The sequence below is a fragment of the Pinus tabuliformis genome, chromosome 4_2 (genome assembly GCF_031772625.1).
Source record: "Pinus tabuliformis cultivar Carrire ecotype Pingquan chromosome 4_2, CPIR1, whole genome shotgun sequence".
Taxonomy (NCBI): domain Eukaryota; kingdom Viridiplantae; phylum Streptophyta; class Pinopsida; order Pinales; family Pinaceae; genus Pinus; species Pinus tabuliformis.
The window spans coordinates 1070924176-1070941460 of NC_142304.1; positions in this window are offsets into that span (position 1 = coordinate 1070924176).

A 17285-nucleotide genomic window follows, 5' to 3' on the forward strand; every position below is an offset into this window, starting at 1 on the left:
TACTAGATTTCACGCTTGCGTTTGCTTTCTCTTCGTGTGTGCAGGTATCTATTCGCAGAGATCGCGGAGGATTGTGACCAACTGAAGCGAAGGAGCGAAGGAAACATCTCTTCGTCAAACGACAGCGCAGGAATCCAAGTAGGTGCTCTTTACCTCTTGTTTAATTGTAATTAGGAACATGCGTAGCAGCATTGTGTGATTGTTGCTAGACCCCTATTGGGCTAGTAGGGATTGCCTCTATCCGTAGAGGGGATTTACCTCTCCAACAGCCTCAGCACAAAGGAATAGGGCAGTAAGTGATGAAACCTTAACACAATTTTGATTGAAGCTAGGACATTACTTTTTGAAGTTGTTTTATGGATGGGTAATCTCAAGTATATGTGACACATTGGAATAAAGAAACAGCTGAGAAGAATCCTAAGGAGGAATGTTTTTGGAAAAAGCTGTTGTAGGTAACATGCAATACACAACAGTTTCGTAGCGCACTATGAAACTGCTATAGGTGCAGTTTTGCTCCTTTTGATAAATCTTCAAAGGAAGGAAGGGGATATTTTTGAAAGAGGATGCTACTGGAGAATATGAGGAGGGAATTTGAGAAGGTTTAAAGCCCAAGTAAAGAAAAAATTCACAAAATGAAAAATGTTTGCAAGAACAAAGTTTTTCGCTACAAAATCACTGAAGCAGCCTTTTTCAGCAGAAAAACTGTTTTAAGTAGTCAACTTCTAGGAGGTCTCTTGAGCAACTGAAAGCATATTTTGGAAAACTAAAAGAGGTTCTTCTTCCTAACATACCTATCTACAAAAATGTCTTTCAGTTTCTTCAAATTCATTATGATCTGGGAGAATTTGATGACTCAAATTGCGCTACGAAACTGATGTAGGAGCAGTTTTTTAGAAATCACAATTTTCCATTTTACACCTGATATTCAAAGAGAGTTTCTGGGAAATAGGAAAGGTATTGCAAAAACACAAGAGAGGTTTTTGTTTAGTACAGAGTGTCCTACAAAAGCCTCCTTCAATTTTGCAAAATAATTTTTTTATGAGGAGATAAAAGCTCTGTCCCAACACCTATTTTTCAACCAGAACAGAGCAGGGGATAGTTTCCTAGTTTTCAGGGTAGATAAAGGAGAAGCTATTGAAGGCCAGTTGGGGGGTTATGGACATCATCAAGGTCGAATTTAAGGAGGATCAGCTATTAATATCAAATTTAATTCATATTTTAGGTTGTTACTATCATAAAAGGAGTTGTACTCCTAATTGTATCAGGACTCTAGGATTGTTAGTTAACTGTATCTTGTAATTAATAGTCTGTTTTAGGTATGAGTCAGTGTCAAGTCAAGAAAATTCGAATTCCCCTCATGTTGGAGGAAGGAATCTAATATTGTAATGAAAAAACTATAAAGGACAATAGGTGGAATGCCTCAAGGGTTGGAAATTTTGGAGAAAAACACTCATATTGTGTCATTGTGGAAGACTATGTTTTTATGTAATACGGAGTTTGGCTTTACTACTCAGGATTCAAAAGAGATTTCAATGCTTGATTGTCTTATGGTTGTCCTCATTTCCTCATTTGTAGTGGTATGAATGTATGTTACATAGAACTCATTGGCAATGCTCTAACTTCCTTCATGCATTTGTAGACTGTGTTTCCTACATGTTCTTATGTGTTATTGATATATTGAACTCTTGATGCCCTGACCTCCATGTTAAGCTAATATTATTGTCATACTAAACATTTTCTAACTCCATAAGCCCAATGGATGTTTATTGATTGTGTTCAACCATTCATACTCTTTACTTGTTTCATAGAGTTACCCATCTAATCTTTTACTAAAATCTTTAACCTAGTGAGAGAGCCCTCTCAGGTTGGGGAGGCTAAGCCTCAACCAAAAGTTGGTTTGAAATAGTTACTCAAGGTCTTCCTGGTCAGCAGCCTATCAGGAAAAGGATTTTTGATAACACCTTGGTGGGGCCACATTCTCCTAATGCTCCTCACTCTTCTGATTCCTACTACTACTGACACTAACAAGACTAATTCTGAGCTCCTCCTGAGTGAAATAACTCCATAATTGATCCTAGCTCGATAAGGTGTCTTGTAAAATAATGAATTGAACAAAGACATCCCATTGCTTCATAATGCCATTTAGGGTTATACACACCATCTCATCATTATTTGGTTTATATTACACTACAATTACATTATCCTTTACCAATATAAGCAACACCAATGTCTCAACACCCTTTTTTCCTCGACCACATCCCTCACAAGGTCATACTGAACATCAATGTGATTTGTCTTTAAATGATAAGCAAGGTTCTTTGCCAAGAAAGTTTCACTTTGGCTATCACAGTATATCCGTATAGCTCGTTGAACTAACCCCATACTTGAACACAATCTATGCAACCAATTTTCTTCCTTTCTTACATGAATGGTTGTCATGTATTCTGCCTCTGTAGTTGAAAGTGCCACTACAAGTTGTCTCTTGCTCATCCAACTGAATGCACCTCCAAATAGGTTGAACACATACCTACTTGTAGATATTTGATGATCCAGATCTCTAGTCCAGTCTACATCAACAAAACCATAGATGTCCAAAATTTTTTCCAATCATGATCTTCCTTGGTAGCACATACCATAATCACTAGTGCCATGCAAATACCTGAAAATCCGCTTCACTATTGTCCAATTCTCCCTCCTTGGTTTTGACATAAACCTACTCAATACTCCCACTGCATGTGCAATGTCTGGTCTAGTAAAAACCATTTCATACATCAGGCTATCAACTGCACTTGCATATGGAACATCAGACATGTCCTCTTCCTCTTCTTGTGTCTTGCGACACTGTTCAGCACATAATTTTACACCTATCGGAATAGGAACTTTCACCAGTTTACTATCAAGAATCATTAGGGAAATTTTGAGGTCTAAAATGGGCATCCTAAGGAAATTATAAAATACTAGTGGAAATAATAAAATAAGATTACATTACATCTTCAAATTTTAGAGGGAAAAAGGAAAAAAGTATTTTTTCAACTTGTATTTTCAACTTATCTCCCTATGGGTTTACTCAAATTTCAAGCAACAATACGCGTTGGATGAAAATTGTGATTCTTCATCCAAGGAGTACCCATGTTGCATACTTTTGTTGAACCCTTCTACATGTAAAATGAGAAATACATGAAATACGTAATTTCAATCACATTTTTTCATGTATTTATCTTTTTTCCTGTAGCAAGGTCCATCGAAAGTATGCAACATGGGTACTCCTTGGATGAGGACTCAAAATTTTCATTCAATGAGTACTCCCACTCGAAATTTGAGTAAAACCTTAGGGAGATAAGTTGAAAATATGAGTTGAAAAAGTAGTTTTATTATTTTATTAATTTTTAACTTTTTACTTTTTTACTCCAAAAATGGTGAATCATCCCCCATGGTTGACATCACCATATTGAATCCTATTCGTTCTTATAAAGTTTATTTTAGATGTACATTTTTCTTAGGAGGCCCATTTTAGACCTCAAAATGCCCCTAATGATTAAACTTCTGGAATATTGTCTCAACATACTTCCTCTGGTTTAAGCAGAGCTTCCTTTTTGCCCGACCACGTTTAACTTCCATGCCCAAAATATAGTTTGTTTCACAAAGATCCTTCATGCCGAGTTTGGAGGAAAACTGGGTCTTCAAATCTTCGATAACTTCTTTGTGATTTCCAATCATCAACATATTATCCACATTCAAGACCAGATAAATAACATGGCCACCAATTAATTTAAAAAACACACAGTGATCTGCTTTACTTCTGGTGAAGCAAAGTCCCCGTATAAATGTATCAAATTTATGATACCACATCCTTGGTGACCATTTTAACCCATACAAAGACTTTTTTAACCTGCATACCAATTCTTTCTTACCCTTCACTACAAAGCCTTAAGGTTGCTTCATGTAGATCTCTTCTTCCAGATCCCCATGAAGAAATGTTGTCTTCACATCCATATGTTCTACCTCAAAATCAAAAGCAACAACAACAAATAAAAGTAATCTAATAGAAGCTACCTTGTCAACAGGAGAAAAAATATCACCAACACCCATTTCCTTTTCCATTTATCTTCTTCTTAAACACCCATTTGCTGCCAATGGGTTTCCTTCCAGTCGACAACTCCACTAGATCGCAAGCCTCATTTTTGTGCAAAGATGCCATTTCATCAACCATCGCCTCTATCCAGAGTTTTCCATCCTCTGAATCTACTGCTTCCCTCACAATTTTGGAATCATCATTAGTAATAGATAAAGAAAATTTTGAACAAAAAACAGATGGACTATACCTTTCTGGTTGCCTTCTTTCTTGAACTGATCTTCTCACAACTGGAGTTTGTGGCTCTTCATCTTCTGATTCCTCTTCTATTGTAGAGTTTGATTCTTCCTCCTTTGGCTCAAACTCTAGCTTCTCAGGTTCCTTTAGTAGGACTTCATGTTTAATAACATCTTTCATGTCTCTAAAGTAATCTAATAGAAGCTACCTTGTCAACAGGAGAAAAAATATCACCAACACCCATTTCCTTTTCCATTTATCTTCTTCTTAAACACCCATTTGCTGCCAATGGGTTTTCTTCCAGTCGACAACTCCACTAGATCGCAAGCCTCATTTTTGTGCAAAGATGCCATTTCATCAACCATCGCCTCTATCCAGAGTTTTCCATCCTCTGAATCTACTGCTTCCCTCACAATTTTGGAATCATCATTAGTAATAGATAAAGAAAATTTTGAACAAAAAACAGATGGACTATACCTTTTTGGTTGCCTTCTTTCTTGAACTGATCTTCTCACAACTAGAGTTTGTGGCTCTTCATCTTCTGATTCCTCTTCTATTGTAGAGTTTGATTCTTCCTCCTTTGGCTCAAACTCTAGCTTCTCAGGTTCCTTTAGTAGGACTTCATGTTTAATAACATCTTTCATGTCTCTAAACACCACATCTCGACTGTACGCAACCTTCCTCGCTTCTAGGTTCCAAAGCTTATAACCTTTTAAACCATCCTTATACCCAATAAAGACGCACTTTTCATATTTACTATCCAACTTTGTTCTTTTCCGTGACCAAAGATTCTATCCTTCCTGTCATCCCCTAAGAAGAAATCACCACCATCAGAGTGGGGTAGTCATGGAAAGAATGTAACACAACCCCAAAGAGTCAACCAGACAAGACAACACTAAGACTTAGACGGATGTGGAAAGACCAACTAGGTAACATACTCCTAGTGATATTTGGTGACGAACTGATGCCAAGCTTGGTAGTGTTCAATGATGTCCGTGTACTGTGTGGTGACATATTTTTGGAAAGGAACTCTTGCATCCACCGCTTCTGGGTATACTGATCTGGGCTCTATCCAACTCATCCTGTAACATGAAAAAAATAGTCTTGAGTGCGGCTGGACTGACGAAATACCTATACATGTTCTCTGTGTTGATATGCAAGTCTATTCCGACAATCATGTGCATCAACTGCTCAAAGTACTTGTCAATCTCCAGTCGAACTTGGTTCTTCTCTCTAGCCTCGTTGAGTATTCCGATAGATGGGATCATGTGCGTCCTCATGATGACATCCAAACTCCTAAACAACCGTGTATATGAAGCCTCAACACTAGTGATGAGCAGTGGGAGTTTCTCATAGTTCCAGGTCTGACTCCTTTCACATTTTCATCTCTTCACCTCAATCTCCAAAGCTACTTTCTCCACAGGTGGATCTTCTTTAAACTTGTAGCTTTTCTCTACCTCTTCACTCCTGGAAATATTCCTCTTTCCTTTTGTCTTACACAGGTCTTCCGCTCACTGGTGTTGTGGTTGTTTTTCCCTGTGGTGCCTGGAGATAGAGAGATGCTTATGGACAAAAAATTTCATCTAAAAAACACAAAGAAATTCAAGGATCGGTCATGTAAAAAATCTTGGCTTGCTGAGGACTGGAACTGCACAATGTGTAGTTCAGTCCAACTTTACTTCTTGCTGGGACTGCACATTATGCAATCCTAAGGACAAGACTAGGCACTATCTCCCAGAACTACACAGAGCATAGCCGAGAATCCAGTGATAGGCAACCTCTGCGCAATTCCTAGAGCCAAGGCAGAGCCTTGAGTCCCAAGAATGCATAATGCATGTTTGACAAGGAAAGATCTGGGCCACGGTAGCATGGATCTGACCAAGGGCGACTTGAAAACAAGTGGGACTGAATGCATGTGCAAATATGGTGCAGATCTGAGTGAATGGACATGCATGCAATCACAACAATTGCAACAATCAGTCAAATAGAAGAAAAATGAAGCTCATGAAGCGAGTCACCACAACGACGACCGTTAGTACAGAAATAGTGTCATGAATGCGACTCCTAGTGCTAAAAATAGATCCCTATTTTTAGGGATTCTTTTTGGTTTTAGCCTTTTTTATTTTTCAGGAAAGGTTGCCTTGCATGCTGTTGGTTGCTAAATTTTCCCACTTTTTACCCACCTTTTTATCCCTTTCCTGTACTCATTTCATTTTCTTGTTGGTCGATTTTTATTCTAAATAGCAAAGGTATACCTATTGTCATGTCTTTTTCAATTGTTAATCGATGAAGTGTAGTCGTAGGGGATTATTGCCTAAAGCGAATTGCTAAGTTAAGTTTCTTTGTAGATTTGAAGGAATGATGATCAAGACTATGATTCAGCATATGATGAATATCAAGCTGGTAGCGCTATCTTTAGATATTAGTTGCAATGGTGGTTCAACTTATCGACCAGCACAAGTGCTATCTTTATATTCTATTATATATCAAGAATTTCTATGCATTTGTAAGCAGATAGCTTCCACAATCTTAGGCACTATTAGTTGTTAAATGAAATGTATAAGTAGTGTTACGAGGCTGGGAAAGCCACCACTAAGAGACACACAATAATTCTGAGTTGTAACAACAGACTTATGTAATCTTATTTTGATTAATAAAGATTCTAATATTCTGAGAATTTTATAGTTCCTGACCTTACCAAAACCCTGATCAGGGAGTTGGGCCCACTCTCCTGACCATACGCTTTTCGACTAGTTGTGTGCGTAGGTTTATTTCTGTTGTGTTCTTCCTTGTTGTGCAATGATTTTAGTATGTTGTTGTGTGTCTTAACTTGTTGTTACTCTGATTGTTCTTACACTTATTACTTGTTTTTACACATTATGATTGAATGTTCAATGCTGGGTAGGGAAAGGGTGGCCTACATATACCTTGCATGATAGCCTTGAAATAACCAGTCGAGCCCCAGGTTGACAATTAATGTGGAATTGGGTGAATTGTATGATTCATATATGAATGCCAAAATTTTGGCATCATTTCTGGGGAGGCTATCGAAGGCACGAAAATACGACCAGTATTGACCATATGATCTACTGTACCTTAAGAAACTAATTTCCTAGATGTGTAGAAATTGTGTTTAAGACATTAATGTTTATAATTATTATCACTTGTTTGTCACTTAATTGTATGTTGTATTCTCAAATGAAGGACCTGAAAGACTTGGTTTTAAACCCTCAATACTTAGGTGACATGAAAATCACAAAATTCCATTTGATTGCTGAAAATAAATGATGAATGAAGAAAGCTTGAAGAAGTCATAGACAACATGTTGTTTTACACAGAATCTACTATTTGTGACACTTGGAGAAGTTAAGGATAATATGTTGTCTTACACAGAAACTACTATCTGTAACTTAGAAGAATTTTAGAGGTGGGAACTTCAAGTATAGGAGTCATAGACAATATGTTGTTTTACACAAAATCTACTATCTATGACACTTGGAGAAGTTAAAGATAATATGTTGCCTTACACAGAAACTGCTATCTGTAACTTAGGAGAATTGCAGAGGTGTGACCTTCAAGTATAAGAGCGCTCTTTTAAGGGATTTTAACTTCATTTACATAAGAAAATAAAGACATGTAGCTTCATTACCATACTTAAAGGAATAAAACATTTGATGACACATAACAAAGAAGTCACAAAATCATACCCAACAATGTATGGAAAACTTCTGATTCTTCATTAATCAACAGTTGTATCAGGAATATAGTGGCCTAGTCTCCTGGTTATCCAAAGTTTCAAACCCCTTCTCCATAAACTTTCCTCTTTTTATACATTATGAGATAGTTGGTAATCACCAAAACTGTCAAACTACATAACTATCCTCTAACTACTTTGAAGTAAAGATCATTACAAAATATTACACTTGAGGGTAAAAACACCTCACTCATTTCAAGAAAACAAGATAATAATAAGTAAGAGAAATCAGAGAATGATGAGAGATTGTTGCTCGCTGTTAGAATCTATAGCTTGAGCCTATGGTTCTGCTGATGGCTGAGCATTAATGGAGTAGTAGATGAAGTGGTGGGGTACAGTGAGTGACGTGGGAAATTAACAAATGAAAGCGGTGGAAGATGTGGAATGAGCGACGTGGGGAGAAAGGCTTTGGGAGTTCACTGTGGGGGTAACGAATGTATGTGAGCTTGAACGAGGTTGAACCCCTGTAGTAATTTCTAGCCACACATTTCAGTCAACTATGCTAACATCATGGTCAACTGCTGGGGTTGAGCTTTAATTAATCTTTGTGTTCATTGCTTCCCCGCAGCACACCTCAACGTACTTATCAAGCTATCGCTTGATTGCGCCTCTTGAACCTGCATGACCTTTAGATAATGGATCGGTTATTACAGAAATCAAAAGAATTAACACTCTGGTTCATAAACCTGTCACGTCTACCTTTTCAACGCCCCTTTGACTCCCATACATACCTGATAGGAAATAAAAACTGCAGTTAATAATTTATTGGGTCTAATTTTAAGGACAAAACCTGATTACTTTCTGACCCGATATCCGTCAGCGTCATACTGACCTGATATCCAACCTGATAGCCATCGGATCTTGTCTCTTTTGATGGACAACTGAGATTGGCCCAGACTTCAGCGAATTAAACTGTATTTGATATGCCATCACATCCGATTTCCGAAATAACCTTCGTTCTAGTTACCAATGCAATTGTCGTCGGATCTGTGGCCTGTTGATTGGATGGTCGAGATATTCTTATGGGTTTATCACTCTCAAAAGCCATTAATAATATAAAATCAACCATTTCTTTCATATTTTTTATTTTTCTTTCATTTTGTGATGAAACTAAAAATGAAACTTAAATAACAATAGATGCTACAACATCTGGCTCCACCTAGGGATAGTGCTTTTGCCACAGAAGCACTAAGAACTACAGATCAGTGCCTTCACCTCGGGCATGGAGTCATATATTGTTTAACCAATTCAAATTCTATGGCATTTGTACACTAAATTCACTCTGGTATCTACAATGATAGGATGCTTATGCTTCAGAACTATAAGTAATGCTTGAGGTACTGCCCATTGACAGGCAGCTGTGGAGTTTCACCATCAAGATTCTATGAGTTTTCTTAAGGATTCTCATCAAATTTTTGTTATTGGATTCAGCCAATCCATTTCCATGTGGATAATAAGTAGTTAAATAAGATAAAATGGCATTATACTTCTAACAAAATGCAACAAACTTACTTGAAATGAACACTTGAGCATTGTCTGTTATGACTTTGACAGGGCATCCAAGTCTGCTGAACATGCTTTCCTCATATGTCTTGAGATCCTCATAGGACCAAGCCAAATCATCAGTGTATTTCCTGAAAGGCTTAATATATCTCTCCTTATAAAGTGAAACTTCCTTGAATAATTTGACCAGCTTGGGCTCCTTCTTGGTTCCAATATTGTGATCTTGAATTTGTTCATCTTGTGAAAGGAAGCCATCACCTGTTCCTTCTTTAGAATAGGCTCCATAAAAGAAGCACTTCCACACCCATTTTGTTTATAGCTCTATATTTACACAAGCTGAAGTAAGCTACCTCTGGTTATCTTCAGCTAATTCTGCGTTGCCATGCAACATCAAGCAAGAAAAGTCATCTTTTTCCTGGCCATATATAGGTGAATTACTTGCTTCATTATTTGTGATTGTTCTAATAAATCTTGTTTCTCTGTACAACCTCCTTTCTTCTCCACCAAAAATTGGTATGACAACACAAGAAAAATCTAGTTTCAAAACACCACCCAATTTAGCCCCCCATGACCTAGATAGTAACATTCCAAACCTGTAGGGATATCTCCTACCACTACATCCATTACCAAACTTTTGGCTGGAATCTAGGCTAGTGACACCACCATATCTTTAATGCCCCCCAGACACTTGACTTTATGTGAATCAAAAGAATACAAGTCTCTGTAAGGTTTAGTAACTTGTAGGTTTAGCTGTTTCATCACTGATAATGGCATAAGGTTATGTGAGGCTCCTGAATCAAACATACAATTGTGTAAGAGTAAATCATGAACCAATAAAGAATCTACCTCCTCTCCATGTGAACCAAAAACCACTACTAGTTTATCTTCTTGCAAATTCACAATGTCATTTATATTCACATTCTGAGATGGATTGATAAACTCTGTAATTTCTCTTTGATAAGCTGGTGTTTTGACTAACTCTGTGAGGGGCACTTGAATTCTGATTTTTTCTAATTCTTTAGTTAAAATGAACACATGACCCTGTTTAGTGTTATTTTCATCTTCATCTTCACTTCTCTTCATGACTAAAATCTCTTGTGGAATGGAAACAAGTTTTTCTAAAAGATTTTTTTCACTTTTGTCTTGAGAAGACTCACCTTGAAGCATTTGAGTCTTGCTACTTGTATTCTGTTGCTTCTTTCCTTTATTCAATTGTTTTGCAGCCTATGGTTCTTATTCTTGTGGAGTCACCTTTTGTAAGGGAGCTAGAACTTACTGCTCACCTTCATCTTCTTGACTTCTAGATCTTTTCCTTGATCTCAAGTCATATTTATTATGTAGTTCTGCCTGCATAAAATAAAAAAATCGCTTCCAACATTCATCAATTTCATTATCATCATAGATGATCTGTTTCACTATATTTTCCTCCCTCAACATCTATTTCATCTTCATCTACTGCATACAATGTGAAAATATGGTCATCATGATCCTTGGAATGCTCTGGTACTCCATCAGAATCTGCCTCTATATACAATGGTGCTTGGATCTAATCTTGATCTTTTCTCTCCCCCCTGTAAAATTTGCAGAGGGTGTCTTCTATATTGAGGATTAAAATTTCTATTTTGTTGTACTTGTCTCTGAGAACTCTTACTCCCTAATTCCAATTTAAATGATTTATTAGACAAATTTCTAATTACATTATTCATATCCTCTAATGTTTGATCTTGAGAGAATTCTACTTTAGTCTTTCCCTTATCTTGGATAGGTTGTGCATCTGGTGTTTTACCTGCAGCCACCAGATTTGCTTCTATATCTAATGCATCTGATTGGATCTAATCAAGGTTGGGGATCTCCTCTCCCTCAATGTGAATCCAAAATTTGACTCAAAAGCCCCTGCAAAAGTTATCTTTGCACCAACAGGGGAGAGCTTAATCTCCACTGGAAGACTATTGTACAATTTAATAAATCTTCTGACAAATTCAACTATAGTTTCATCAGGTTTCTTCTTTATAGCATTAAACCCTGTGAGTGAATACCCATTGTCTTTTTTTTCTCCCCATCTCTGGGTGAGCAGGCGCTCCATCTCTTCCCATGTTGTAATAGAGTTATTAGGAAGCCCTTTAAACCATTTTTTTGCTTCTCCATCCAAGGATTGGAAAAAAGGTCTTAGAACAACATCCAAATGTTCAACATTTAGGATTTCTGTGAAATTACAAAATACTGATATATGATTCTTTGTTGTTTGTTCATCCTCCCCCGTGAAACGAGGAAGAATCTTCAAGTATTCTTGTGGCATTTGGTTCAACTGTTGTGGAAATTGAATAGGTGCATACCAATTCATAAAAAATGCAGGTGTTGCCATATTTTCCCCTGAATTTACTAAACCTTGATTACCAGAAAAAGTGGAACCTGACTGAGGAGTAAATGGAGTGTGCAAATGTGGTAATGTAGTTATAGGTTCAGGGTGAATAACTATAGAAGATACTAAAAAAGAAACAGACTCTAAAGACTATTCCTGATAGTTGGGTTCTTGAAATGAATTGGATGTAGAAGGTGACTCTTGGTCAATAAAAGATGAATGCGAAATATGTGACGAACTGTTGCCTAGTGCAGACAGTGTAGGACTTGGTATAAGTGGAGTTTTAGACCTTCCAACCCTCTTGGAAACTATCCTCTCAGGATTTGAAAGGGCTTGAACTTTCTGCTATGAGGTATCTGACCTTGTATGGGGTATCTTTGGAGCCAAAGTTATTGCTTTTGTTAAAAATAGCCAAATATTTCCTCCTCACTGAATAACCATAGGAAAATATTGAAAACCCAGGGAAAGGTGTTCTTGTCTTCTCTCCCCGGAAATGGCGCCAATTAATGTTGTACCTTAAGAAACCAATTTCCTGGCTATGTAGAATTTTTTCTTAAGACATTAATGTTTATAATTATTGTCACTCGTTTGTCACTTAATTGTATGTTGTATTCTCAAATGAAGGACCTGAAAGACTTGGTTTTAAACCCTCAATACTTAGGTGACAAGAAAATATCAGAATGCCATTTGATTGCTAAAAATAAATGATGAATGAAGAAAGCTTGAAGAAGTCATCGACAATATGTTGTTTTACACAGAATCTACTATCTGTGACACTTGGAGAAGTTAAGGATAATATGTTGTCTTACACAAAAACTATTGTCTGTAACTTAGAAGAATTGTAGAGGTGGGAATTTCAAGTATAGGAGTCATAGACAATATGTTGTTTTACACAAAATCTACTATATGTGACACTTGGAGAAGTTAAATATAATATGTTGTCTTACACAGAAACTACTATCTGTAACTTAGGAGAATTGCAGAGGTGGGAACTTCAAGTATAGGAGCGCTCTTTTAAGGGATTTTAACTTCATTTACATAAGCAAATAAAGACCCGCAGCTTCATTACCATACTTAAAGGAAGAAAAAATTTGATGACACATAACAGAGAAGTCACAAAATCATACCCAAAAATGTATGGAAAACTTCTAATTCTTCATTAATCAACAGTTGTATCAGGAATACAGTGGCCTAGTCTCCAAGTTCTCCAAAGTTTTGAACCCCTTCTCCATAAACTTTCCTCTTTTTATACATTATGAGACAGTTGGTGATCACCAAAACTGTCAAACTACCTAACTATCCTCTAACTGCTTTGAAGTAAAGATCATTACAAAATATTACACTTGAGGGTAAAATCACCTCACTCATTTCAAGAAAACAAGATAATAAGAAGTAATAGAAATCAGAGAATGATGGGGGATTGTTGCTCGCTGTTAGAATCTATAGCTTGAGCCTGTGGTTCTGTTGATGGCCGAGCATTAAGGGAGTAGTGGATGAAGTGGCGGGGTATGGTGAGTGATGTGGGCAATTAATAGATGAAAGTGGTGGAAGATGTGTGGGGCGGAAGGCTTTGGGAGCTCACTATGGGGGTAAAGAATGTGCGGGAGCTTCAACGAGGTTGAACCCTCGCAGTAATTTCTGGCCACACATTTCAGTCAACCATGCTAATGTCATGGTCAACTGCGGGGGTTGAGCTTTAATTAATCTTCATGCTCATTACTTCCCTACAACACACCTCAATGTACTTATCAAGCTATCGCTTGATCCCGCCTCTTGAACCTGCATGACCTTTAGACAATGGATCGGTTATTAAAGAACTCAAAAGAATTAACACTCTGGTTCATAAACATGTCGCATCTACCTTTTCAACGCCCCTTTGACTCCCATATGGACCCAATAGGAAATAAAAACTACCAGTTAATAATTTATAATTTTATTGGGTCTGCTTTTAAGGACAAAACCCGATTACTTTCCGACCTGATATCCATCGGTGTCATACGGACCTGATATTCAACCTGATATCCGTCGGATCTTGTCTCTTTCGATGGATGGCTGAGATTGGCCCGGACTTTAGCGAATTAAACTGTGTTTGATACACCATCACATCCAATTTCTGAAATAACTTTCGTTCTAGTTACCCATGCGATTGTCATCGGATCTGTGGCCTGTTGTTCAGACAACCTAGATCTTCTCGCGGGTTTATCACTTTCAAAAGCCATTAATAATATAAAATCAGCCATTTCTTTCATATTTTTATTTTTCTTTCATATTTTTATTTTTATTTTTCTTTCATTTTGTGATAAAACTGAAAATAAAACTTAAATAACAATGGATGCTACAACACGATCACTCTCTCATCCTGGGGAGGGAATCTCTTCAGCCTGCTCCAGGTCTTGAGAATTAGACTGTTTTATTTTTTTCATAGAAACTACTCTCTCGTCCTAGAAAGGGAAGTTTTTTTTCCACATTGTTTCAGGTTCTGAGCTTAGATTATGTGGTTTTTTTATTTTTCTTCTTTTTCTTTCTTTTTGGGGGCCATTCGCTTATCTCAGGGAAGGAAGTTTTCACTTTTCTTCAGGTCTTTAGCTTTCAATTTTCTTGAATTTTTTCCTTTTATTTTCTGATTGCATGAACATAGATGAAAATAAAAGGGGCACAAGAAAACCCCCCAAAAGAGGAAGGAAAGATCTAGGCAGATTATCTATATCCAAGAAATAATTTCAAAAGCTGAATCAGGAGCATCGTTGCGAGCTGCTGTTAAGGTGAGGTCTCATACGAGATATGGAGGGTAGTCAGTTTCACAACCAGAATCTCTCCCAATAGCATAAGAAAAATTTAGGGAAGAAGTAGAAAGCAGGGGATCAGCGGAACTAAACATTGTGAGTTGAGAAAAAGAAGAAGAGTTGAGGGAATTTAGTGCACCATTTTATCAAGGAAGTGTTGTTAAACAAAATCAACCACGCATTATAGAAAACCAAAACCTGTTAATGTTCCAAGTGAATATTGGAAGATATTCATGGCTCCTGCAACTTCTTCGCTTGAGTTCCCAATTGGGTATTTTAGGGGTGATGCACCTATGAAGCCTATTCCTTCGACAACATTACCTAAATTTCATGGTATTTCTTATGAAGATCCAGACACATTCCTATTTGAATTCGACGTTTTCTATCAAGGGTATGACTGTATTTATGATGCCCAGAAATTGAATATATTCCCTGCCACTTTGAAGGGGACAACTTTGAGATAGTTCATGGGTTTAGGGGGAAATCTATTACTACATGGGATGATATGAAGACAATTTTCCTCGAAAAGTATCGAGACTACTCCAAATCCCGAGATGTTAAGGAAGAAATCTTTAATATTATGCAGAAAGAGGATGAAAAAATGGAGGGCTTTGTGGAATGTTTCAAATATATTTTGCATAGATCAGGCCATAGTGATCTGGATAAGGACATCTTGAAGATAATGTTTCTCCAGGCACTGAGGGAGGAACCTTTGGAACTTTTGAACGTAGTAGGAAACAAAGATATATCAAAGGAATAATTCGACACCATCTGCAAATTGTGCATTAATTTTTCACGTGGAGCTATGAGGCATAGGTAGGGGATCTGAACCCTCAAGAAATCCAACGATGGAGTTACGAAAGCAGAAATTGGAAACTTGTTGGACAACTTGAGGAATGATATCATGAGCACACTATCCTCACAACTAGATGTTTTACAGGAAAAACAGAAGCAGATGGAAGTAGAGAAGACTATGTCCATTTTCTTCCCTCAATGCAAGAAGAAGAATCCACTAAAGGAATTTCCACCGAATATTGTCGAGACTTGTGTGATCTGTGAACAAAGTAATTCAACTAGCACCTGTCCATATCTTCCTAGGCTCATGGCAGTTTTTCAGGGAGAAAATGAAGAGGTAGATCAAATGTACTTCATGGGAGAAAGGAAACCATGGCAACCACGACCACAGAACATGAATCAAGGTATGCCTCAAGACCTCTCTCAGTATTTTAATTATTAAATTTTTGGGCGTCAGTCTGTACCATTTTCTCCTTCATGGTCGCAGTCCTGTCAATATCGAATGCCCTGGAAACCATGGTTCTCTCAGTCTTGTCCAACTCCTTCATGGTCCCAGAATTGATGTGGACATCCTCGTCCTTCAGGATAGTTCTCCCACCATATGCCACAATAGCAGTAACAACTGCCCTCTAATGCCTCCACTAGTAATCCTCCTCTTTGTCCACAACTTCCTGTTCAATCCAACCAAAATGCAAACAATAGGGGGGCTCAACGGGTTGAGACACTCAACCTTCCTGCATATAGTATTACCACCACGGAATGTAATGAATTAAATCTCCAATCCACTCAGGTGGTAAATACTCAGACTTCACTAATAATTGTTGAACATATCGATGATGAAGTCCCAGAACAAGAACCTAGGAAGTCTGCTAGAACAACTGGGGATGAGTCAACACAAACTCCTATGGAACAAAATCCCCTACTCAAACAATTATTCCTAGAGGATGTTAGACTGGTCCACCTTATCCTTGAGAAAACAAAGTCATCGTCCTAAATTTGACTTTTTAGGGGAATTGCAAAATTTATTTGTGACAATCTCATTGCTTTAGGCTATGAGGGATGTTTCGATTTATGAAAAAATGATAAAATACTATTGCTCTATGAAACCTGGAAGAAAACCAAAGGATATACTCATTATTCACGTTATGGGAAAATTATCAGACATAATGTTGGGGAAGCCTACACCTGTTAAGTACGGGGATCTAGGGAACCTGATTCTTACAATACAGATTAATGGGGTTGATATCCGAAATGTGTTGTTAGACTTGGGGACATCAATTACCTTGGCCCTGCGAAACCTTAAACCAACTCCCATTGTCCTAGAGTTGACAGATCGGTCTACTATAATACCGTTAGGGAAGTTGGAAGATAACCATTTCAGTAGCCACATGGCAGTACCCTGTTGATGTTTTGGTATTACACACTTAATCCATAGCCTGTGGGAATCCTTTGATTTTAGGAAGACCATGGATTGCATCCCTAGATGCTTACATTGGGTGTCGGTAAATAAATATGGTAATATCCAATGGGGAAGTTACAAAGAATATTATCGTTTATCCCCCTGCAAAACCGAGTTCACCAGATAAACTAGGATTTACCTCAATACAAAAATATCTACCTACGAAAGGGCTTGAAACTGAAAACAAAGCAATTATACCAATTCTTACTATTGCAAGGCCCTCTATTTTAAGGATGAAACGAAAGATGATGCCATTAGTATCTTTCTCAACAACCCCAACTTCATTTCTAATTCAACTCGCCAACTATTAGAATATATTATGA